Raw genomic sequence first — 25031 nt, forward strand, 5'->3', positions numbered from 1 at the left:
TATTCCGTGTGAATACATGTCACTGGAAGTATTCAGTGTGTGAATACATGTCACTGGAAGTATTCCGTGTGTAAATACATGTCACTGGAAGTATTCCGTGTGAATACATGTCACTGGAAGTACTCAGTGTGTGAATACATGTCACTGGAAGTATTCAGTGTGTAAATACATGTCACTGGAAGTATTCAGTGTGTGAATACATGTCACTGGAAGTACTCAGTGTGTGAATACATGTCACTGGAAGTATTCAGTGTGTAAATACATGTCACTGGAAGTATTCAGTGTGTAAATACATGTCACTGGAAGTATTCAGTGTGTAAATACATGTCACTGGAAGTATTCAGTGTGTAAATACATGTCACTGGAAGTATTCAGTGTGTAAATACATGTCACTGGGAGTATTCAGTGTGTGAATACATGTCACTGGAAGTATTCAGTGTGTGCATACATGTCACTGGAAGTATTCAGTGTGTAAATACATGTCACTGGAAGTATTCAGTGTGTGAATACATGTACTGGAAGTATTACGTGTGAATACATGTCACTGGAAGTATTCAGTGTGTGAATACATGTCACTGGAAGTATTCAGTTTGAATACATGTCACTGGAAGTATTCAGTGTGTGAATACATGTCACTGGAAGTATTCAGTGTGTGAATACATGTCACTGGAAGTATTACGTGTGAATACATGTCACTGGAAGTATTCAGTGTGTGAATACATGTCACTGGAAGTATTCAGTTTGAATACATGTCACTGGAAGTATTCAGTGTGTGAATACATGTCACTGGAAGTATTCAGTGTGTGAATACATGTCACTGTAAGTATTACGTGTGAATACATGTCACTGGAAGTATTCAGTGTGAATACATGTCACTGGAAGTATTCAGTGTGTGAATACATGTCACTGGAAGTATTCAGTGTGTGAATACATGTCACTGTAAGTATTCCGTGCATTACAGTGACCACATGATAGATATTCTAATATTAACTATATATTTATTTTTAATGTTACACCTCTCCTCTCCTCTCCTCTCCTCTCCTCTCCTCTCCTCTCCTCTCCTCTCCTCTCCTCTCCTCTCCTCTCCCCTCCCCTCCAGGTGTATGAGCATGTTGATGGCAGTAAGAGTCTGAAGTTGGGAGACTTTGGTCTGGCCACGGTAGTAGACGGACCTCTCTACACAGTCTGTGGGACACCCACATATGTAGCACCCGAGATCATCGCAGAGACAGGGTATGTGTGTGTCTCTCTCCCTCTTCCACCTCCCCTCTCTCTCTCTCCTCTTCCACCTCCCTCTCTCTCTCTCTTCCACCTCCCTCTCCCTCTCTCTTTCTCTCTCTCTTCTCTCTCTCTCTCTCTCTCTCCTCCCTCCTCCAACTCTCTCTCTTCCACCTCCCTCTCTCTCTCTCTTTCTCTCTCCTCCCCTCTTCCACCTCTCTCCTCTCCCGTCTCCTCCCTCCATCCTCCAACTCTATCTCTTCCACCTCCCTCTCTCTCTCCCTCTCCCCTCCCTCTTTTTCTCTGTCTCTCTCTCTCTCTCTCTCTCTTCCTTCTCTCTTTCTCTCCTCGCTCTTTCTCTCTGACCTGTGTATTCTCTCTCTCTCTTTGTGTTCTAGGTATGGCCTTAAGGTAGATATCTGGGCAGTAGGAGTCATCGCCTACATCTTGTTGTGTGGCTTCCCTCCCTTCCGCGGGTAAGATCAATTGAATCCTGACTGCACAGTTATGGTGAATTAGACAAACAAAATGTCCCGCTGTATACGCAATCCCTTTCCAATCTGACATGTAATACTGACAACAACAAAAAAATTCTTCATTTTGATGAATCAACGTCTGGAGTGGAATCCAGAGCTTCAGCGATGGTGCCGTACCCAGCCATGTGGTTGGAAGGAGGTAGAGTGCTGAATCTCTGAGCCCAGAGAAAGGCTATCGGCATGCCAACAACATCATATGGAACCAGGGCTGATATTTATTTTTAGTTTCAGAGTTCCGATACATGGTGGGTTGCGTAGCAACAGCGCTAGTCGCTAGCTAACACCAGTCAGATGAGTGGAAAGCTACTGTAACAGTATACTTTTAAACCGTCCCCTCGCCCATACCCGGGCGCGAACCAGGGACTCTCTGCACACAACGACAACAGTCACCCTCGAAGCATCGTTACCCATCGCTCCACAAAAGCCGCGGCCCTTGCAGAGCATAGGGGAACTACTACTTCAAGGTCTCAGAGCAAATGACGTAACCGATTGAAACGCTATTTAGCGCACACCGCTAACTAAGCTAGCCATTTAACATCCGTTACACCAGCACCACCGCTAACTAAGCTAGCCGTTTCACATCCGTTACATCAGCACCACCGCTAACTAAATTAGCCGTTTCAATCCGTTACATCAGCACCACCGCTAACTAAACTAGCCGTTTCAAACTAACTAAGCTAGCCGTTTCACATCCCAGCACCACCGCCTAAGCTAGCACACATCCGTTACATCAGCAACACCGCTAACTAAGCTAGTTCACATCCGTTACACTACAAACAACGGAACCTATATCTGTTTATATCTTTATAGGTTTTTCACATGACTGAAGTCATCTGTGTAAAACCATGGGCCTTGACACTTTGCGTGTAACAGGCATATAAGATAGCGAATGTCCTATCCAACTGACGTTGTTAGTTGACAGTAACGTTCGCTAGCTACAAGCTAACAAGTCTGTAATGTTAACTGTACGGACGGAACCGGTACAATTCAATGATGACAATATACAGTAACCAGTCAAAGGTTTGGACACAGCTACTCATTCAAAGGTTTCTCTTTATTTTTTGCTATTTTTTACATTGTAGAATAATAGTGAAGACATCAAAACTATGAAATAATATACCAGACCTCTGGCCTTATTGATTAAATATACCAGACCTCCTCTGGCCTTATTGATTAAATATACCAGACCTCCTCTGGCCTTATTGATTAAATATACCAGACCTCCTCTGGCCTTATTGATTAAATATACCAGACCTCCTCTGGCCTTATTGATTAAATATACCAGATCTCCTCTGGCCTTATTGATTAAATATACCAGACCTCCTCTGGCCTTATTGATTAAATATACCAGATCTCCTCTGGCCTTATTGATTAAATATCCCAGACCTCCTCTGGCCTTATTGATTAAATATACCAGACCTCCTCTGGCCTTATTGATTTAAATATACCAGACCTCCTCTGGCCTTATTGATTAAATATACCAGACCTCCTCTGGCCTTATTGATTAAATATACCAGACCTCCTCTGGCCTTATTGATTAAATATACCAGACCTCCTCTGGCCTTATTGATTTAAATATACCAGACCTCCTCTGGCCTTATTGATTAAATATACCAGACCTCCTCTGGCCTTATTGATTAAATATACCAGACCTCCTCTGGCCTTATTGATTAAATATACCAGACCTCCTCTGGCCTTATTGATTAAATATCCCAGACCTCCTCTGGCCTTATTGATTAAATATACCAGATCTCCTCTGGCCTTATTGATTAAATATCCCAGACCTCCTCTGGCCTTATTGATTAAATATACCACCCTCCTCTGGCCTTATTGATTAAATATACCAGACCTCCTCTGGCCTTATTGATTAAATATACCAGACCTCCTCTGGCCTTATTGATTAAATATACCAGACCTCCTCTGGCCTTATTGATTAAATATACCAGACCTCCTCTGGCCTTATTGATTAAATATACCAGACCTCCTCTGGCCTTATTGATTAAATATACCTGACCTCCTCTGGCCTTATTGATTAAATATACCAGACCTCCTCTGGCCTTATTGATTAAATATACCAGACCTCCTCTGACCTTATTGATTAAATATACCAGACCTCCTCTGGCCTTATTGATTAAATATACCAGACATCCTCTGGACTTATTGATTAAATATCCAGACCTCCTCTGGCCTTATTGACCTCCTCTGACCTTATTGATTAAATATACCAGACCTCCTCTGGCCTTATTGATTAAATATACCAGACATCCTCTGGACTTATTGATTAAATATACCAGACCTCCTCTGGCCTAATTGATTAAATATACCAGACCTCCTCTGGCCTTATTGATTAAATATACCAGATCTCCTCTGGCTTTATTGATTAAATATACCAGATCTCCTCTGGCCTTATTGATTAAATATACCAGACCTCCTCTGGCCTTATTGATTAAATATACCAGACCTCCTCTGGCCTTATTGAATAAATATATGCATCTGAAATATGTGTGACTGGCCTTGTGTGACCAGACCTCCTCTGGCGTTATTGATTAAATATACCAGACCTCCTCTGGCCTTATTGATTAAATATACCAGACCTCCTCTGGCCTTATTGATTAAATATAAATATGTGTGTGACCAGACCTCCTCTGGCCTTATTGATTAAATATACCAGACCTCCTCTGGCCTTATTGCCAATCACATAAATATACCAGACCTCCTCTGGCCTTATTGATTAAATATACCACCCCCCAATCTCTGGCCTTATTGATTAAATATGCCAGACACCTCTGTGCCTTATTGATTAAATTCTAAGATATTGTATATTTAATGTTTTGATGTGTTTCTCTATGCTGTGTATAGGAGCAGTGATGACCAGGAGTTGTTGTTTGACCAGATCTGCTAATGAGGCCAATCACATCTGCTGGAGTTCCCACATCTGCTAAATTTACTGGGACAATGTGTCAGAGACTGCCAAGGAGCTGACCAATCAGGTCCATGCTGCAGGTGGAGGTGGACCAATCAGAGATACCAATCAGCAAATATGTACAGGTGTTGGACCAATCCCTTGGGTCAAGGTGAGTAGAACCTCTCCAATCACATTATACTCTACCGTACTATAGCATTGATTCACCATCTTGGTCCTCACATCTGGGGACACATCTGTTAAATATGGGCCAATCACATCTGCGTGTTTGACCAATCACATTTGTCCGTGTCCAGACGTTAAATGGCACGTCAGCTCTGCTTCTCTGATCATAATCTGCAAATATGTATTTAAATATGTTGTCTTGCGTGTTTTTTCAATACAAGCATTTCAATCACATACAACCCTGCAATAATATATGTGTGTGTGACCAATCACATCTGTTAAATATGTGTATGTGACCAATCACATCTGTTAAATATGTGTGTGTGACCAATCACATCTGCTAAATATGTGTATGTGACCAATCACATCTGCTAAATATGTGTATGTGACCAATCACATCTGCTAAATATGTGTGTATGGACTATAGATAGATTATATAGATAGAGTATATAGATGGACTATAGATATATTATATTATATAGATGGACTATAGATAGATTATATATTCCTATTTCCTCTTCTCCTCTCCCCTCCTCTCTTCTCCTCCTCTCCTCTCCTCTCTTCTCCTCTCTTCTACAATTCTCTCTCCTCTCCTCTCTTCTACAATTCTCTCTCCTCTCCTCTCCTCTCCTCTCCTCTCCTCTCCTCTCCTCTCTCCTCTCCTCTCCTCTCCTCTCCTCTCTCTCTCTCTCTGCAGGATGGCGGTGTGTCAGAGAATGAACAGGAGCTGTCAGTAGCAGGAAAGTTAAAGAAGCACTTCAACACCGGCCCTAAAGCTAATGACACCACCGCCGGGGTGTCTGTCATTACGGTAAGCACCGCCCAGGAAAGATTGATTCAGACAAGTCTGTTGTTGTTTTTTACACGGCACCACTAAGTTGTACTGGCTTTGTCTTTGGCTCTCAGTCTGAAGGAACTGAGTTGAACTCCTGGTTTAGAAATCTAAATGTAGTGGTTTCCACTGGTTTGATACCTGGTTTCCACTGGTTTGATATCTGCAAAGGTTAAATGTTTTACTGGTTTCTCTACAAGTAATACTGGTTTAACCCTGGTTTCTCTGATTGTTACTGGTTTTAAAAGGTTGACTGTACTTGTTTCTCTTTAAATCCTACTGGTTTTAAAGGTTACTGGTTTCTCTGTAAGTCCTACTGGTTTTAATTGTTACTGGTTTCTCTATAAGTCCTACTGGTTTTTCATAAAGTTATACTGGTTTTAAAGGTTACTGGTTTCTCTTTAAGTTATACTGGTTTGAAAGGTTACTGGTTTTTCATTCAGTTATACTGGTTTAAAGGCTACTGGTTTCTCTATAAGTCCTAGTGGATTAAAAGGTTACTGGTTTTTCATTCAGTTATACTGGTTTAAAGGCTACTGGTTTCTCTATAAATCCTAGTGGATTAAAAGGTTACTGGTTTCTGTGTTCTGTTGTCCAGTTGGAGCACAGCTTCTGTTTGCAGCGCTCTGGGTCGTTGGACTTCTACCAGCACCCGGCCATGTACTGGATAAGGTATGACCTCCCGTTGTCACGACAACCATGTCCGCTCCGTTTCCTGTGGCACAGTGTGCTGATTGGTTGCTTGATTTGGCTGCTTGCTTCTGTGTGCTCCATCAGCCCCACCCATGTCCTGCCCCCACTCCCTCTCATAGACCCCCCTCTCATAGACCCCCCTCTCATAGACCTCCTCTCATAGACCCCTCTCATAGACCTCCTCTCATAGACCTCCTCTCATAGACCTCCTCTCATAGACCTCCTCTCATAGACCCCCCTCTCATAGACCCCCTCTCATAGACCCCCCTCTCATAGACCTCCTCTCATAGACCTCCTCTCATAGACCTCCCTCTCATAGACCTCCCTCTCATAGACCTCCCTCTCATAGACCTCCTCTCATAGACCTCCTCTCATAGACCTCCCTTTCATAGACCTCCTCTCATAGACCCCTCTCATAGACCTCCTCTCATAGACCCCCCTCTCATAGACCTCCTCTCATAGACCCCCCCTCTCATAGACCCCCCTCTCATAGACCCCCCTCTCATAGACCCCCCTCTCATAGACCTCCTCTCATAGACCCCCTCTCATAGACCCCCTCTCATATACCCCCCTCTCATAGACCCCCTCTCATAGACCTCCTCTCATAGACCCCCTCTCATAGACCCCCTCTCATAGACCCCCTCTCATAGACCTCCTCTCATAGACCTCCTCTCATAGACCCCCTCTCATATACCCCCTCTCATAGACCCCCTCTCATAGACCCCCCTCTCATAGACCCCCTCTCATAGACCCCCCTCTCATAGACCCCCCTCTCATAGACCTCCTCTCATAGACCCCCCTCTCATAGACATCCTCTCATAGACCTCCTCTCATAGACCCCCTCTCACAGACCGCCCTCTCATAGACCTCCTCTCATAGACCCCCTCTCACAGACCCTCCTCTCATAGACCTCCTCTCATAGACCCTCCTCTCATAGACCCCCTCTCATAGACCCCCTCTCATAGACCTCCTCTCATAGACCTCCTCTCATAGACCTCCTCTCATAGACCTCCTCTCATAGACCCTCCTCTCATAGACCCTCCTCTCATAGACCCCTTCTCATAGACTCGCTCGGTGTCTCTGTGCTTATCGCTGTTGCTCTTCCCCTTCTGTCACTCAGTGACATCACAGCCTTAGCCGGCCCCTCCCATCCACCCTGACATTGCTTCCTTCCACAGGCCCCGCCCCTGCTCCGTTTGACTGTGTAGTCTGTGGGTTTTCATCTGACCTTCCCTTTGCGATCATGTGACTAACGTTTGTCTGTAGAAAAAGTGGCGGTGTCAAACTGTAAACTTCTAAACAAACTGTAAACCTCTAAACAAACTGTAAACCTCTAAACAAACTGTAAACCTCTGAACAAACTGTAAATCTCTAAACAAACTGTAAATCTCTAAACAAACTGTAAACCTCTAAACAAACTGTAAACCTCTAAACAAACTGTAAACCTCTAAACAAACTGTAAACCTCTAAACAAACTGTAAACCTCTAAACAAACTGTAAACCTCTAAACAAACTGTAAACCTCTAAACAAACTGTAAACATCGAAACAAACTGTAAACCTCTAAACAAACTGTAAACCTCTAAACAAACTGTAAACCTCTAAACAAACTGTAAACCTCTAAACAAACTGTAAACCTCTGAACAAACTGTAAACCTCTAAACAAACTGTAAACCTCTAAACAAACTTTAAACCTCTAAACAAACTGTAAACATCTAAACAAACTTTAAACATCTAAACAAACTGTAAACCTCTAAACAAACTGTAAACCTCTAAACAAACTGTAAACTCTAAACAAACTGTAAAACTCTAAACAAACTGTAGGCCTCTAAACTAACTGTAAACCTCTAAACAAACTGTAGGTCTCTAAACTAACTGTAAACCTCTAAACAAACTGTAAACCTCTAAACTAACTGTAAACCTCTAAACCAACTGTAAACCTCTAAACAAACTGTAAACCTCTAAACAAACTGTAAACCTCTAAACAAACTGTAAACCTCTAAACAAACTGTAAACTCTAAACAAACTGTAAAACTCTAAACAAACTGTAGGCCTCTAAACGAACTGTAAACCTCTAAACAAACTGTAGGTCTCTAAACTAACTGTAAACCTCTAAACAAACTGTAAACCTCTAAACCAACTGTAAACCTCTAAACCAACTGTAAACCTCTAAACAAACTGTAAACCTCTAAACAAACTGTAAACCTCTAAACAAACTGTAAACCTCTAAACAAACTGTAAACCTCTAAACAAACTGTAAACCTCTGAACAAACTGTAAACCTCTAAACAAACTGTAAACCTCTAAACAAACTGTAAACCTCTAAACAAACTGTAAACCTCTAAACAAACTGTGAACATCTAAACAAACTGTAAACCTCTAAACCAACTGTAGGCCTCTAAACAAACTTTCAACATTGAAACAAACTGTAAACCTCTAAACAAACTGTAAACCTCTGAACAAACTGTAAACCTCTGAACAAACGGTAAACCTCTAAACAAACTGTAAACCTCTAAACAAACTGTAAACATCGAAACAAACTGTAAACCTCTAAACCAACTGTAAACCTCTAAACCAACTGTAAACCTCTAAACAAACTGTAAACTCTAAACAAACTTTAAACCTCTAAACCAACTGTAAACCTCTAAACCAACTGTAAACCTCTAAACCAACTGTAGGCCTCTAAACAAACTGTAAACCTCTAAACAAACTGTAAACCTCTGAACAAACTGTAAACCTCTAAACCAACTGTAAACCTCTAAACCAACTGTAAACCTCTAAACAAACTGTAAACCTCTAAACCAACTGTAGGCCTCTAAACAAACTGTAAACCTCTAAACCAACTGTAAACCTCTAAACCAACTGTAGGCCTCTAAACAAACTGTAGGCCTCTAAACAAACTGTAAACCTCTGAACAAACTTTAAACCTCTAAACAAACTGTAAACCTCTGAACAAACTGTAAACCTCTAAACAAGCTGTAAACATCTAAACAAATTGTAGGCTAGGTGTGCACAAAGATTTGATCAACTCAAAGATCTTGTTGATTGTTGAGGTGTTAACAATGTGAGAGATCTCCTTTTTCTACAAGTACACCTACTTTTAATTCCTCTCCTCCTCCTCTCCTCTCATCTCTCATTCCTCTCTTCCTCCTCCTCTCATCTCTAATTCCTCTCCTCCTCCTCTCCTCTCATCTCTCATTCCTCTCTTCCTCCTCCTCTCATCTCTAATTCCTCTCCTCCTCCTCTCCTCTCATCTCTTATCCTCCTCCTCCTCTCCTCCCATCTCTAATTCCTCTCCTCCTCCTCCTCTCATCTCTAATTCCTCTCCTCCTCATCTCTAATTCCTCTCCTCCTCATCTCCTCTCTTCTCGCATTCCTCTCCTCCTCCTCCTCCTCTCATCTCTAATTCCTCTCCTCCTCCTCTCCTCTCATCTCTCATTCCTCTCCTCCTCCTCCTCCTCCTACCATCTCTAATTCCTCTTCTCCTCCTCCTCTCCTCTCATCTCTCATTCCTCTCCTCCTCCTCCTCTCCTCTCATCTTGCATTCCTCTCCTCCTCCTCTCCTCTCCTCCTCACCTCTCTTTTACCCATACTCCTCTTCTATAACCCACAATTCTCAGCGTGAGTGTTGTCCCTGTGAGCATCGGTCCTGATTGGCTGACGCGTGTCTCCTCCCCCCTCAGGCCACCGCTCTTGATAAGGAGGGGCAGGTTCTCAGACGAAGACGCAACCAGGATGTGAGCTCATGCCTGTTGCCGTTGATGACAACAACAACAAAAATGGACATACCGCCCAGCTACCTCCCAGCCATCACCCCCTCTCTCTGACCTTTAACCTCGTATCCGCCCTTAATCTCTCCCATAGCACCATTCTCACGGGAGAGGTGAAGAGGTGGAACAGGGAACAGGGGATGGCCGATAGTCCAAAAACAGGAAAAGAAGAAGGGAGAAAAAGAGAAACATTGTCCCATGGGACAGAGAGCTGGAGATCTGGGCAGACATGTCAGTTAACCCTTTGTGAGGATCTATGCTCAACATGGTAACAGGTCACCTCCACCAGTCTGGGTCAACATGGTAACAGGTCACCTCCACCAGTCTGGGTCAACATGGTAACAGGTCACCTCCACCAGTCTGGGTCAACATGGTAACAGGTCACCTCCACCAGTCTGGGCCAACATGGTAACAGGTCACCTCCACCAGTCTGGGTCAACATGGTAACAGGTCACCTCCACCAGTCTGGGTCAACATGGTAACAGGTCACCTCCACCAGTCTGGGTCAACATGGTAACAGGTCACCTCCACCAGTCTGGGTCAACATGGTAACGGGTCACCTCCACCAGTCTGGGTCAACATGGTAACAGGTCACCTCCACTAGATACAGTCTGGGTCAACATGGTAACAGGTCATCTCCACTAGATACAGTCTGGGTCAACATGGTAACATGTCACCTCCACCAGTCTCCTCAACATGGTAACAGGTCACCTCCACCAGTCTGGGTCAACATGGTAACAGGTCATCTCCACTAGATACAGTCTGGGTCAACATGGTAACGGGTCACCTCCACCAGTCTGGGTCAACATGGTAACAGGTCACCTCCACCAGTCTGGGTCAACATGGTAACATGTCACCTCCACCAGTCTGGGTCAACATGGTAACAAGTCACCTCCACCAGTCTGGGTCAACATGGTAACAGGTCACCTCCACCAGTCTGGGTCAACATGGTAACAGGTCACCTCCACCAGTCTGGGTCAACATGGTAACAGGTCACCTCCACCAGTCTGGGTCAACATGGTAACAGATCACCTCCACCAGTCTGGGTCAACATGGTAACAGGTCACCTCCACCAGTCTGGGTCAACATGGTAACAGGTCACCTCCACCAGTCTGGGTCAACATGGTAACAGGTCACCTCCACCAGTCTGGGTCAACATGGTAACAGGTCACCTCCACCAGTCTGGGTCAACATGGTAACAGATCACCTCCACCAGTCTGGGTCAACATGGTAACAGGTCACCTCCACCAGTCTGGGTCAACATGGTAACAAGTCACCTCCACCAGTCTGGGTCAACATGGTAACAGGTCACCTCCACCAGTCTGGGTCAACATGGTAACAGGTCACCTCCACCAGTCTGGGTCAACATGGTAACAGATCACCTCCACCAGTCTGGGTCAACATGGTAACATGTCACCTCCACCAGTCTGGGTCAACATGGTAACAGGTCACCTCCACCAGTCTGGGTCAACATGGTAACAGGTCACCTCCACCAGTCTGGGTCAACATGGTAACAGGTCACCTCCACCAGTCTGGGTCAACATGGTAACAGGTCACCTCCACCAGTCTGGGTCAACATGGTAACGGGTCACCTCCATCAGTCTGGGTCAACATGGTAACGGGTCACCTCCACCAGTCTGGGTCAACATGGTAACAGGTCACCTCCACCAGTCTGGGTCAACATGGTAACAGGTCACCTCCACCAGTCTGGGTCAACATGGTAACAGGTCACCTCCACCAGTCTGGGTCAACATGGTAACAGGTGACCTCCACCAGTCTGGGTCAACATGGTAACAGGTCACCTCCACCAGTCTGGGCCAACATGGTAATAGGTCACCTCCACCAGTCTGGGTCAACATGGTAACGGGTCATCTCCACCAGTCTGGGCCAACATGGTAACATGTCACCTCCACCAGTCTGGGCCAACATGGTAACAGGTCACCTCCACCAGTCTGGGTCAACATGGTAACAGGTCACCTCCACCAGTCTGGGTCAACATGGTAACAGGTCACCTCCACCAGTCTGGGTCAACATGGTAACGGGTCACCTCCATCAGTCTGGGTCAACATGGTAACAGGTCACCTCCACCAGTCTGGGTCAACATGGTAACAGGTCACCTCCACCAGTCTGGGTCAACATGGTAACAGGTCACCTCCACCAGTCTGGGTCAACATGGTAACAGATCACCTCCACCAGTCTGGGTCAACATGGTAACAGGTCACCTCCACCAGTCTGGGTCAACATGGTAACAGGTCACCTCCACTAGTCTGGGTCAACATGGTAACAGGTCACCTCCACCAGTCTGGGTCAACATGGTAACAGATCACCTCCACCAGTCTGGGTCAACATGGTAACAGGTCACCTCCACCAGTCTGGGTCAACATGGTAACAGGTCACCTCCACCAGTCTGGGTCAACATGGTAATGGGTCACCTCCACCAGTCTGGGTCAACATTGTAACAGGTCACCTCCACCAGTCTGGGTCAATATGGTAATGGATCACCTCCACCAGTCTGGGTCAACATGGTAACAGGTCACCTCCACCAGTCTGGGTCAACATGGTAATGGGTCACCTCCACCAGTCTGGGTCAACATTGTAACAGGTCACCTCCACCAGTCTGGGTCAACTTGGTAACGGGTCACCTCCACCAGTCTGGGTCAACATGGTAACAGGTCACCTCCACCAGTCTGGGTCAACATGGTAACGGGTCACCTCCACCAGTCTGGGCCAACATGGTAACAGGTCACCTCCACTAGATACAGTCTGGGTCAACATGGTAACAGGTCACCTCCACCAGTCTGGGTCAACATGGTAACAGGTCACCTCCACCAGTCTGGGTCAACATGGTAACGGGTCACCTCCACCAGTCTGGGTCAACATGGTAATGGGTCACCTCCACCAGTCTGGGTCAACATTGTAACAGGTCACCTCCACCAGTCTCCTCAACATGGAAACAGGTCACCTCCACCAGTCTGGGTCAACATGGTAACAGGTCATCTCCACCAGTCTGGGTCAACATGGTAACAGGTCACCTCCACCAGTCTGGGTCAACATGGTAACAGGTCACCTCCACCAGTCTGGGTCAACATGGTAACAGGTCACCTCCACCAGTCTGGGTCAACATGGTAACAGGTCATCTCCACCAGTCTTGGTCAACATGGTAACAGATCACCTCCACCAGTCTGGGTCAACATGGTAACAGGTGACCTCCACCAGTCTGGGTCAACATGGTAACAGGTCACCTCCACCAGTCTGGGTCAACATGGTAACAGGTCACCTCCACCAGTCTGGGTCAACATGGTAACGGGTCACCTCCACCAGTCTGGGTCAACATGGTAACAGGTTACCTCCACCAGTCTGGGTCAACATGGTAACGGGTCACCTCCACCAGTCTGGGTCAACATGGTAACAGGTCACCTCCACCAGTCTGGGTCAACATGGTAACAGGTCACCTCCACCAGTCTGGGTCAACATGGTAACAGGTCATCTCCACCAGTCTGGGTCAACATGGTAACAGGTCACCTCCACCAGTCTGGGTCAACATGGTAACAGGTCACCTCCACCAGTCTGGGTCAACATGGTAACAGGTCACCTCCACCAGTCTGGGTCAACATGGTAACAGGTCACCTCCACCAGTCTGGGTCAACATGGTAACAGGTCACCTCCACCAGTCTGGGCCAACATGGTAACAGGTCACCTCCACCAGTCTGGGCCAACATGGTAACAGGTCACCTCCACCAGTCTGGGTCAACATGGTAACAGGTCACCTCCACCAGTCTGGGTCAACATGGTAACAGGTCACCTCCACCAGTCTGGGTCAACATGGTAACAGGTCACCTCCACCAGTCTGGGTCAACATGGGCCAGCATCCAGCTATATGAGACCCAACTTTAATGCTTTATGACTTTTTTTTACTGACGTTTGTAGAAAAACGATGTTCTCTGTTGGTCGATGTGTCAATGGAACAGATTTTACGAAAACAGAAACATTTCACAGTAGAGAAATAGAGATAAATGTTTACGTATATTGTGATAGTTCGGTTTTCGGTGTTGGAACAAGCACTTCCTGGATGGACTGAACTGTCTGATCCGTCACGAAGCAGCAAAATAATGAGATGAAGAGGAAAGGAGAGAAGGAGAGCAGAGTCAATGTGGTCCATACTATTCCTCTGTTCTTCTGTAGCTCAGTTGGTAGAGCATGGCGCTTGTAACGCCAGGGTAGTGGGTTCGATTCCCGGGACCACCCATACGTAGAATGTATGCACACATGACTGTAAGTCGCTTTGGATAAAAGCGTCTCCTAAATGGCATATATTATTATATTATATTATATTATTCACCATACTCTCTCCAGAACACTGATGCCTTTCTGTAGTGTTTGGGTACTTTGTTATATTTCAGTCCACATTGATAACCCTTTACAGTTCATAGGTCAACTACATGCCAGCTGCATCTGGACTCCACCTTCAGTCCAGTGGACGTTTATTACTAGTAGTTAGTTAGTTTAGTTAATTAGTTAGTTAATTAGTTTATTACTGCTAAGAGAAGAGCAAATGTGTTCTAAACCAGGGGTCTGTTCAGGAGTAACGTATTTTTTCCAATTGAAAAAATGTACTAAATTAACTTGGCTAATTAGAGTGCAAATTTTTGTTTTCCATTTAAAAAAAAATGTTTTTCCATTTGTGCTTTCTGAACGTAACCCAACCCAGGGTTGTTCTCTCTGTGGATACACAGGGTTGTTCTCTCTGTGGATACACAGTGTTGTTCTCTCTGTGGATACACAGGGTTGTTCTCTCTGTGGATACACAGGGTTGTTCTCTCTGTGGATACACAGGGTTGTTCTCTCTGTGGATACACAGGGTTGTTCTCTCTGTGGATACACAGGGTTGTTCTCTCTGTGGATACACAGGGTTGTTCTCTCTGTGGATACACAGGGTTGTTCTCTCTGTGGATACACAGGGTTGTTCTCTCTGTGGATACACAGGGTTGTTCTCTGTGGATACACAGGGTTGTTCTCTCTGTGGATACACAGGGTTGTTCTCTCTGTGGATACACAATGTTGTTCTCTCTGTGGATACACAGGGTTGTTCTCTCTGTGGATACACAGGGTTGTTCTCTCTGTGGATACACAGGGTTGTTCTCTCTGTGGATACACAATGTTGTTCTCTCTGTGGATACACAGGGTTGTTCTCTCTGTGGATACACAGGGTTGTTCTCTCTGTGGATACACAGGGTTGTTCTCTCTGTGGATACACAGGGTTGTTCTCTGTGGATACACAGGGTTGTTCTCTGTGGATACACAGGGTTGTTCTCTCTGTGGATACACAGGGTTGTTCTCTCTGTGGATACACAGTGTTGTTCTCTCTGTGGATACACAGGGTTGTTCTCTCTGTGGATACACAGGGTTGTTCTCTCTGTGGATACACAGGGTTGTTCTCTCTGTGGATACACAGGGTTGTTCTCTCTGTGGATACACAGGGTTGTTCTCTCTGTGGATACACAGGGTTGTTCTCTCTGTGGATACACAGGGTTGTTCTCTCTGTGGATACACAGGGTTGTTCTCTCTGTGGATACACAGGGTTGTTCTCTCTGTGGATACACAATGTTGTTCTCTCTGTGGATACACAGGGTTGTTCTCTCTGTGGATACACAATGTTGTTCTCTCTGTGGATACACAATGTTGTTCTCTCTGTGGATACACAGTGTTGCGGGTAGAAATAGCATCTATAGATCACATTTCACAAGGAAAATAGAATGTCTTCTCTATAGATGTAATATCTATCTGTAACATTGTTTCTCTGTTCCCTGTCTTCTCTATAGATTGTTTCTCTGTTCCCTGTCTTCTCTATAGATTGTTTCTCTGTTCCCTGTCTTCTCTATAGATTGTTTCTCTGTTCCCTGTCTTCTCTATAGATTGTTTCTCTGTTCCCTGTCTTCTCTATAGATTGTTTCTCTGTTCCCTGTCTTCTCTATAGATTGTTTCTCTGTTCCCTGTCTTCTCTATAGATTGTTTCTCTGTTCCCTGTCTTCTCTATAGATTGTTTCTCTGTTCCCTGTCTTCTCTATAGATTGTTTCTCTGTTCCCTGTCTTCTCTATAGATTGTTTCTCTGTTCCCTGTCTTCTCTATAGATTGTTTCTCTGTTCCCTGTCTTCTCTATAGATTGTTTCTCTGTTCCCTGTCTAATATGTGCCTCCCAAATGGCACCCATAGGGCTCTGGTTAATGTAGTGCACTACATAGGGAATAGGGCTCTGGCTAAAGGTTGTGCACTACATAGGGAATAGGGCTCTGGCTAAAGGTTGTGCACTACATAGGGAATAGGGCCCTGGTTAAAGTAGTGCACTACTTAGGGAATAGGGCACTGGCTAAAGGTTGTGCACTACATAGGGAATAGGGCTCTGGTTAAAGTAGTGCACTACATAGGGAATAGGGCTCTGGCTAAAGGTTGTGCACTACATAGGGAATAGGGCCCTGGTTAAAGTAGTGCACTACTTAGGGAATAGGGCACTGGCTAAAGGTTGTGCACTACATAGGGAATAGGGCTCTGGCTAAAGGTTGTGCACTACATAGGGAATAGGGCCCTGGTTAAAGTAGTGCACTACTTAGGGAATAGGGCACTGGCTAAAGGTTGTGCACTATATAGGGAATATGGCTCTGGTTAAAGTAGTGCACTACATAGGGAATAGGGCCCTGGTTAAAGTAGTGCACTACTTAGGGAATAGGGCACTGGTTAAAGTAGTGCACTACATAGGGAATAGGGCCCTGGTTAAAGTAGTGCACTACATAGGGAATAGGGCTCTGGCTAAAGGTTGTGCACTACATAGGGAATAGGGCCCTGGTTAAAGTAGTGCACTACATAGGGAATAGGGCCCTGGTTAAAGTAGTGCACTACTTAGGGAATAGGGCTCTGGCTAAAGGTTGTGCACTACTTAGGGAATAGGGTTCTGGCTAAAGGTTGTGCACTATATAGGGAATAGGGCTCTGGTTAAAGTAGTGCACTACTTAGGGAATAGGGCTCTGGTTAAAGTAGTGCACTACATAGGGAATAGGGCCCTGGTTAAAGTAGTGCACTACTTAGGGAATAGGGCACTGGTTAAAGTAGTGCACTACATAGGAATAGGGCCCTGGTTAAAGTAGTGCACTACATAGGGAATAGGGCTCTGGCTAAAGGTTGTGACTACATAGGGAATAGGGCCCTGGTTAAAGTAGTGCACTACATAGGGAATAGGGCTCTGGTTAAAGTAGTGCACTACTTAGGGAATAGGGCTCTGGCTAAAGGTTGTGCACTACTTAGGGAATAGGGCTCTGGCTAAAGGTTGTGCACTACATAGGGAATAGGGCTCTGGTTAAAGTAGTGCACTACTTAGGAATAGGGCTCTGGCTAAAGGTTGTGCACTACATAGGGAATAGGGCTCTGGTTAAAGTAGTGCACTACGTAGGGAATAGGGCTCTGGCTAAAGGTAGTGCACTACGTAGGGAATAGGGCTCTGGCTAAAGGTTGTGCACTACACAGGGAATAAGGCTCTGGTTAAAGTAGTGCACTACATAGGGAATAGGGCTCTGGCTAAAGGTTGTGCACTACATAGGGAATAGGGCCCTGGTTAAAGTAGTGCACTACTTAGGGAATAGGGCTCTGGCTAAAGGTTGTGCACTACGTAGGGAATAGGGTTCTGGCTAAAGGTTGTGACTACATAGGGTTATGGCTCTGGTTAAAGTAGTGCACTACTTAGGGAATAAGGCTCTGGCTAAAGGTTGTGCACTACTTAGGGAATAGGGTTCTGGCTAAAGGTTGTGACTACATAGGGAATAAGGCTCTGGTTAAAGTAGTGCACTACGTAGGGAATAAGGCTCTGGTTAAAGTAGTGCACTACGTAGGGAATAGGGCTCTGGCTAAAGGTTGTGCACTACATAGGGAATAGGGCCCTGGTTAAAGTAGTGCACTACTTAGGGAATAGGGCCCTGGTTAAAGGTTGTGCACTACTTAGGGAATAGGGCTCTGGCTAAAGGTTGTGACTACATAGGGTTATGGCTGGTTAAAGTAGTGCACTACTTAGGGAATAAGGCTCTGGCTAAAGGTTGTGCACTACTTAGGGAATAGGGTTCTGGCTAAAGGTTGTGCACTACTTAGGGAATAGGGTTCTGGCTAAAGGTTGTGCACTACATAGGGAATAAGGCTCTGGTTAAAGTAGTGCACTACTTAGGGAATAAGGCTCTGGCTAAAGGTTGTGCACTACTTAGGGAATAGGGTTCTGGCTAAAGGTTGTGCACTACATAGGGAATAAGGCTCTGGTTAAAGTAGTGCACTACGTAGGGAATAAGGCTCTGGTTAAAGTAGTGCACTACGTAGGGAATAGGGCTCTGGCTAAAGGTTGTGCACTACATAGGGAATAAGGCTCTGGTAAAAGTAGTGCACTACATAGGGAATAGGGCTCTGGCTAAAGGTTGTGCACTACATAGGGAATAAGGCTCTGGTTAAAGTAGTGCACTACGTAGGGAATAGGGCTCTGGTAAAAGTAGTGCACTACGTAGGGAATAGGGCTCTGGCTAAAGTAGTGCACTACTTAGGAATAGGGCTCTGGCTAAAGGTTGTGACTACATAGGGTTATGGCTCTGGTTAAAGTAGTGCACTACTTAGGGAATAAGGCTCTGGCTAAAGGTTGTGCACTACTTAGGGAATAGGGTTCTGGCTAAAGGTTGTGACTACATAGGGAATAAGGCTCTGGTTAAAGTAGTGCACTACATAGGGAATAAGGCTCTGGTAAAAGTAGTGCACTACATAGGGAATAGGGTTCTGGCTAAAGTAGTGCACTACGTAGGGAATAGGGCTCTGGCTAAAGGTTGTGCACTACGTAGGGAATAGGGCCTGGCTAAAGGTTGTGCACTACGTAGGGAATAGGGCTCTGGTTAAAGTAGTGCACTACATAGGGAATGGGGCCCTGGTTAAAGGTTGTGACTACGTAGGGAATAAGGCTCTGGTTAAAGTAGTGCACTACATAGGGAATAGGGCCTGGTTAAAGGTTGTGCACTACGTAGGGAATAGGGCTCTGGCTAAAGGTTGTGCACTACATAGGGAATAAGGCTCTGGTTAAAGTAGTTGCACTACATAGGGAATGGGCCCTGGTTAAAGTAGGGAATAAGGCTCTGGTTAAAGTAGTGCACTACGTAGGGAATAGGGCTCTGGCTAAAGGTTGTGCACTACTTAGGGAATAAGGCTCTGGTTAAAGTAGTGCACTACATAGGGAATAAGGCTCTGGTAAAAGTAGTGCACTACATAGGGAATAGGGTTCTGGCTAAAGTAGTGCACTACGTAGGGAATAGGGCTCTGGCTAAAGGTTGTGCACTACGTAGGGAATAGGGCTCTGGTTAAAGTAGTGCACTACATAGGGAAAAGGGTGCCATTTGGGATGCACACCTGGACTAACTAACTCAGAGGTCCTGAACAGTCATTCTGATGCCCATGTTAAGTAGCCTTTTGAGTGACCAAAACATCACCCATAATTATTCTTTTTTTTCTCCTCTAGAAATGCTCTGAATGTAAAAAAAAAAAAAAAAAATCAGTATTTTTTTCTTTTATGTCAAACTACCAGGAAGTCTGAAAGGACAGATTGCGCGGGGAGATCACCTCGACTGACGGTTCCTTGGAAACGGCTATGTAATATACATGTAACATGTATGTAACATGGACGCAGTGTTGCCATGTTGCAGTGACATTATCTCAAGCAAATGTGCTGATACGTAAAAGCAACTCAAATAACATTGACATTTCGTGCAACTTCCATTCCTTTCAGACATCACAAATATGTATATATTTTTTATTTATCTATTGTCAGCACCATTTTATAAAGCTATCTTGGACAATTTGATTTGAAACGACAGGGTGGAGTCTGGGTAAACTTCATGCATTATATATATATATATATGTTGACTGCCAGACAATGGTCAGATATCATGACTATCAATGTCAAGAAGTTTGTAACGTTAAGGCAACGACATAATATATAATAATATATGCCATTTAGCAGACGCTTTTATCCAAAGCGACTTACAGTCATGTGTGCATACATTCTACGTATGGGTGGTCCCGGGAATCGAACCCACTACCCTGGCGTTACAAGCGCCATGCTCTACCAACTGAGCTACAGAAGGACCACATGGCATTGTCTTTGGTGTATTACAATAAGAGTTTATTTTTTGTGACCTCCTCCTGAGTCCAAGTGTTTGACAAGTGGCGGAGGGGGGTACCAGTAACTTTATGATCCAACCACGATCAATGTAGAAGCAACAGTCATTCATCATACATTGGTCTTCCTACTTTGATCTGGTTTCATCCAAATATCATGAAATTTCATGAAGAAAAAAACTATTTTTTTTGTGTTCAGGACCTTTAACAGAACATGGTTTGGTGAAAGGGTCTTATTTGTATGCTATGTAAATAATACCATTTTATTTATTTGAAAAGTTCAACAATATATTATTTATCTACATCTGAACAATAACAATACAAGTCAGTGTACATATACGCGGATCAACTTCCCGTCACATGACTCCGTGGGGATGATGTCACTTCCTCTGTAACAGTGTCTTCTGGGTACTGTAGTACTTCACGTGTCACCGCAGTAGCTACCTGGGAAATGCGATGCGTTGAGTTCAACTCCTCTCCCCAGTGGACCAAGTGTGTTAAAATTGATTGTGTATGATATCTAAACCTCTGTTCAACTACAGTTTATTAAAATCAATGCTGTAAAACATACAAGCTGTTGGCCTGCTGTGTTTATGCTAGAGATTTATCGTGTAATTTATTTATTTATTTTACCTTTATTTAACCAGGCAAGTCAGTTAAGAACATATTCTTATTTTCAATGACGGCCTGGGAACTAGTGGGTTAACTGCCTGTTCAGGGGCAGAACGACAGATTTGTACCTTGTCAGCTCGGGGGTTTGAACTCGCAACCTTCCGGTTACTAGTCCAACGCTCTAACCACTAGGCTACGCTGCCGCCGCGTCATGTCATTGCTGCAGCCCAGTCCACCCTCTTTCCGCCGATATGAAGTCTATGCCTATTCCATAACACGGGGGGTTGTTTTTCTACACATGCGAGGATCCGGACAAGAAGATCTAGAAAACGAAGACGTTTGATGAGACTCCCGAACACGACGGTGTCATTTGTTTCGCTCTATGATCTCTACAAGCTTTACTGCAGTCGTCTGAACTCTCTGATACGGAAAGGCCCATTTCGAAGAGGTCTTCTCACAAAACTGACATTCCAGGCCGAAGCGTTTGAGCTTCAGGGGTGTTGTTTTGAAGGTAACCCAGTACCAGGCTGTAATGGCACAACATGGATACGGGGTAAACACTGCCACAAATAAAGTGAACCGAACATACATTTCTTTTCTTCTGAGGACCTGAGTGTCAAGGACCTGATTTAAGCTGTCAGTGTCCAATGTGAGGAACATAGTGAGGAAATGGAAGACCACAGGCACAGTTCTTGTTAAGGCCAGAAGTGGCTTGCCAAGTAAAATATCGGAGAGGCGAAGGATGGTGAGACGGTCAAAAACAGCCCACAGACCACCTCCAAAGACCTACAACATCATCTTGCTGCAGATGGTGTCACTGTGCATCGTTCAACAATTCAGCGCACTTTGCACAAGGAGAAGCTGTATGGGAGGGTGATGCGGAAGAAGCCTTTTCTGCACACACGCCACAAACAGAGTCGCTTGAGGAATGCAAACGCACATTTGGACAAGCCAGCTTCATTTTGGAATAAGAAGCTGTGGACTGATGAAACAAAGATTGAGTTATTTGGTCATAACAAGGGACGTTATGCATGGCGGTAAAAGAACACAGCGTTCCAAGATAAACACTTGCTACCCACAGTACAGTTTGGTTTCCATCACGGTACTGGGAATCTTGTTAAAGTTGAGGGTCGCATGGATTCCACTCAAAATCAGCAGATTCTTGGGAATAATGTTGAAGAATCAGTCACAAAGTTGAATTTACGCCGGGGCTGGATATTTCAACAAGACACTGACCCAAAACCCTCCTCAAAATCTACCCGGGCATTTATGCAGAGTAACAAGTACAATGTTCTGGAATGGCCATCCCAGTCCCCAGACCTGAATATCATTGAGAATCTGAGGGATGATTTGAAGCGGGCTGTCCATGCTCGGTAACCATCAAACCGAACTGAACTGGAGATGTTTTGTACGGAGGAATGGTCCAAAATCCTGAATCCAGACACTCATTAGAGGCTTATGGGAAGCGTCTAGAGGCTGTTAGCAAAAGGAGGCTCTACTAAATAGTGATTTTTCTATTGGGGTGCCCAAATTTATGCACCTGTCTAATTAAGTTTTGATGCATATTGCACATTTTCTGTTAATCAAATAAACCTAATTTCACGACTGAAATATCACTGTGTCCATCGGTTATTTAATAGATCAAAATGAAATTGCTGATCCAAACAACCAATTATTTATGAATGGAAATCATGGAATTTGCCAGGGGTGCCCAAACTTTTTCATACGACTAAATATCTACTGTAAGATCTGCTGTCATTTTTTTATAGAACTCTTCATTAACAGTTCTCTTAACGTTAAACGATTAAAAAAGTAGTAGGACTGGTTGTTATTTTTTAAGTTGAGGTTTGTTAAACGGACAACATGGTAAAATAAAAGGATTACAAAACACAGACAACTCTTTGTTTTAGAAGCACTATCACTCCAGACGTGTGAGAGGTTTTATTTTACATTTATTTTTAAACTAGACAAGTCAGTTCCAATTCTTATTTACAACGACGGCCTACTCTTCCAGAACTAGCATTTTAATTATTATTTTCTTCTCCAATAATTGATTATTAATCAAGGTAGCCTATGGTCATGTTCCCCTGCTCAGACGTTGCATGCATCGACCAATAGATTCATGCCATGTCATCGACTGGGCCGTCGGGCACCAGATCGATGTTTCATATGAACGGTGTGGTTAGCTGATACGTAAAATACACATCCAGCCGCTGTCAGATCTGACCCGGGTAACGACCCTTGGTTACTTCTAACGTATGACCCGGGTAACGACCCTGGGCTACTTCTAACGTCTGACCAGGGTAACATACTGACCAGGGTAACGACCCTGGGCTACCCTGACCAGGGTAACGACCTGGGCTACTTCTAACGTCTGACCAGGGTAACGACCCTGGGCTACTTCTAACATCTGACCAGGGTAACGACCCTTGGCTACTTCTAACGTCTGACCAGGGTAACGACCCTGGGCTACTTGACCAGGGTAACGACCCTGGGCTACTTCTAACGCACCAGGGTAACGACCCTTGGTTACTTCTAACGTATGACCCGGGTAACGACCCTGGGCTACTTCTAACGTCTGACCAGGGTAACGACCCTGGGCTACTTCTAACGTCTGACCAGGGTAACGACCCTGGGCTACTTCTAACGTCTGACCCGGGTAACGACCCTGGGCTACTTCTAACGTCTGACCAGGGTAACGACCCTTGGCTACTTCTAACGTCTGACCAGGGTAACGACCCTTGGCTACTTCTAACGTCTGACCAGGGTAACGACCCTGGGCTACTTCTAACGTCTGACCAGGGTAACGACCCTGGGCTACTTCTAACGTCTGACCAGGGTAACGACCCTTGGCTACTTCTAACGTCTGACCAGGGTAACGACCCTTGGCTACTTCTAACGTCTGACCAGGGTAACGACCCTTGGCTACTTCTAACGTCTGACCAGGGTAACGACCCTGGGCTACTTCTAACGTATGACCAGGGTAACGACCCTGGGCTACTTCTAACGTCTGACCAGGGTAACGACCCTTGGCTACTTCTAACGTCTGACCAGGGTAACGACCCTGGGCTACTTCTAACGTCTGACCAGGGTAACGACCCTTGGCTACTTCTAACGTCTGACCAGGGTAACGACCCTTGGCTACTTCTAACGTCTGACCAGGGTAACGACCCTTGGCTACTTCTAACGTCTGACCAGGGTAACGACCCTTGGCTACTTCTAACGTCTGACCAGGGTAACGATCCTTGGCTACTTCTAACGTCTGACCAGGGTAACAACCCTGGGCTACTTCTAACGTCTGACCAGGGTAACGACCCTGGGCTACACCTGCTTTACTACTTAAACCAGGTGAGCTAGTTCAGGGCTGCAACAAAATTGCAAAAAGTCAGAGGAAAGGTTTGAAAAGTCTGTTCTAGGGCTCAAGTTTTGTAAGTAAGATTTTCAGTCAGTCTACATTTGTCACCACATGCATAAGTAGCTGTCCTTTCCCCATCTTGACAGACAGACAGACAGCATGTCTCCCTCCCAGTCCTCACTACTACTGCTACTGCTGATGGTCTCCTGCTCCTGGGCCTCCCACTTCTTAGGAGGAACCATGACCTTCAACCCCAGAGGGACCAACCCAGACGGAACCTACAGGGTGAGACCAATGAAGAACAATGAAGACCAATGACAATGATCATGCTTTCTATTAAAGATCCACTATGCAGAAATCACTGACATTTCCTGGTTGCTACATTTCTAATAGTTTGCCTAATTTCAGTTTGCAAACCTATTCTTAGCTCAAGAGGCTTGTAAAATGGACTCTAGACTGATAGATGTGAAACACGTTTCCCTTTTGTCTGTGGTGCATGTTTGCTGCCCTCTAGTGTTCTTTTTCATGTATGGCTCTCCTTTTCTCACTACATATACCCTCTCCTATTCACTACCTAAACCCTCTCCCATTCACTACCTAAACCCTCTCCCATTCACTACCTAAACCCTCTCCCATTCATTACATATACCCTCTCCCATTCATTACATATACCCACCCTACCCATTCATTACACCCTCTCCCATTCATTACCTACCCACTACTATTCATAATACCACTCCCATTCACTAC

At 45.0% G+C, this 25031-nt stretch overlaps 1 long non-coding RNA gene and 1 pseudogene across 34 annotated transcripts; both read left to right on the forward strand.

Annotated features, from left to right (window-relative positions):
- LOC118383004 (serine/threonine-protein kinase DCLK1-like) overlaps window positions 1-14907 on the forward strand; it is a 40780-nt pseudogene extending 25873 nt beyond the window's left edge.
- A 611-nt stretch (window positions 14908-15518) lies between these two features.
- LOC127932964 (uncharacterized) lies at window positions 15519-20887 on the forward strand. Of its 34 annotated transcripts, none has more exons than XR_008146478.1 (6): window positions 15519-16432; window positions 16506-16651; window positions 17052-17124; window positions 17413-17449; window positions 17705-18030; window positions 18284-18679. It is a non-coding gene; the product is annotated as an uncharacterized LOC127932964 (long non-coding RNA). The 34 variants fall into 34 exon arrangements; XR_008146482.1 differs by having other exon boundaries at window positions 15519-16395; XR_008146479.1 differs by lacking the exons at window positions 15519-16432; window positions 16506-16651; window positions 17413-17449 and adding exons at window positions 18720-18971; window positions 19008-19080; window positions 19286-20887 and having other exon boundaries at window positions 16772-17075; window positions 17656-18030; window positions 18284-18393.
- The last annotated feature ends 4144 nt before the right edge of the window (window positions 20888-25031 follow it).

Source organism: Oncorhynchus keta, chromosome 11, assembly GCF_023373465.1.
Source record: "Oncorhynchus keta strain PuntledgeMale-10-30-2019 chromosome 11, Oket_V2, whole genome shotgun sequence".
Classification (NCBI taxonomy): Eukaryota; Metazoa; Chordata; class Actinopteri; order Salmoniformes; family Salmonidae; genus Oncorhynchus; species Oncorhynchus keta.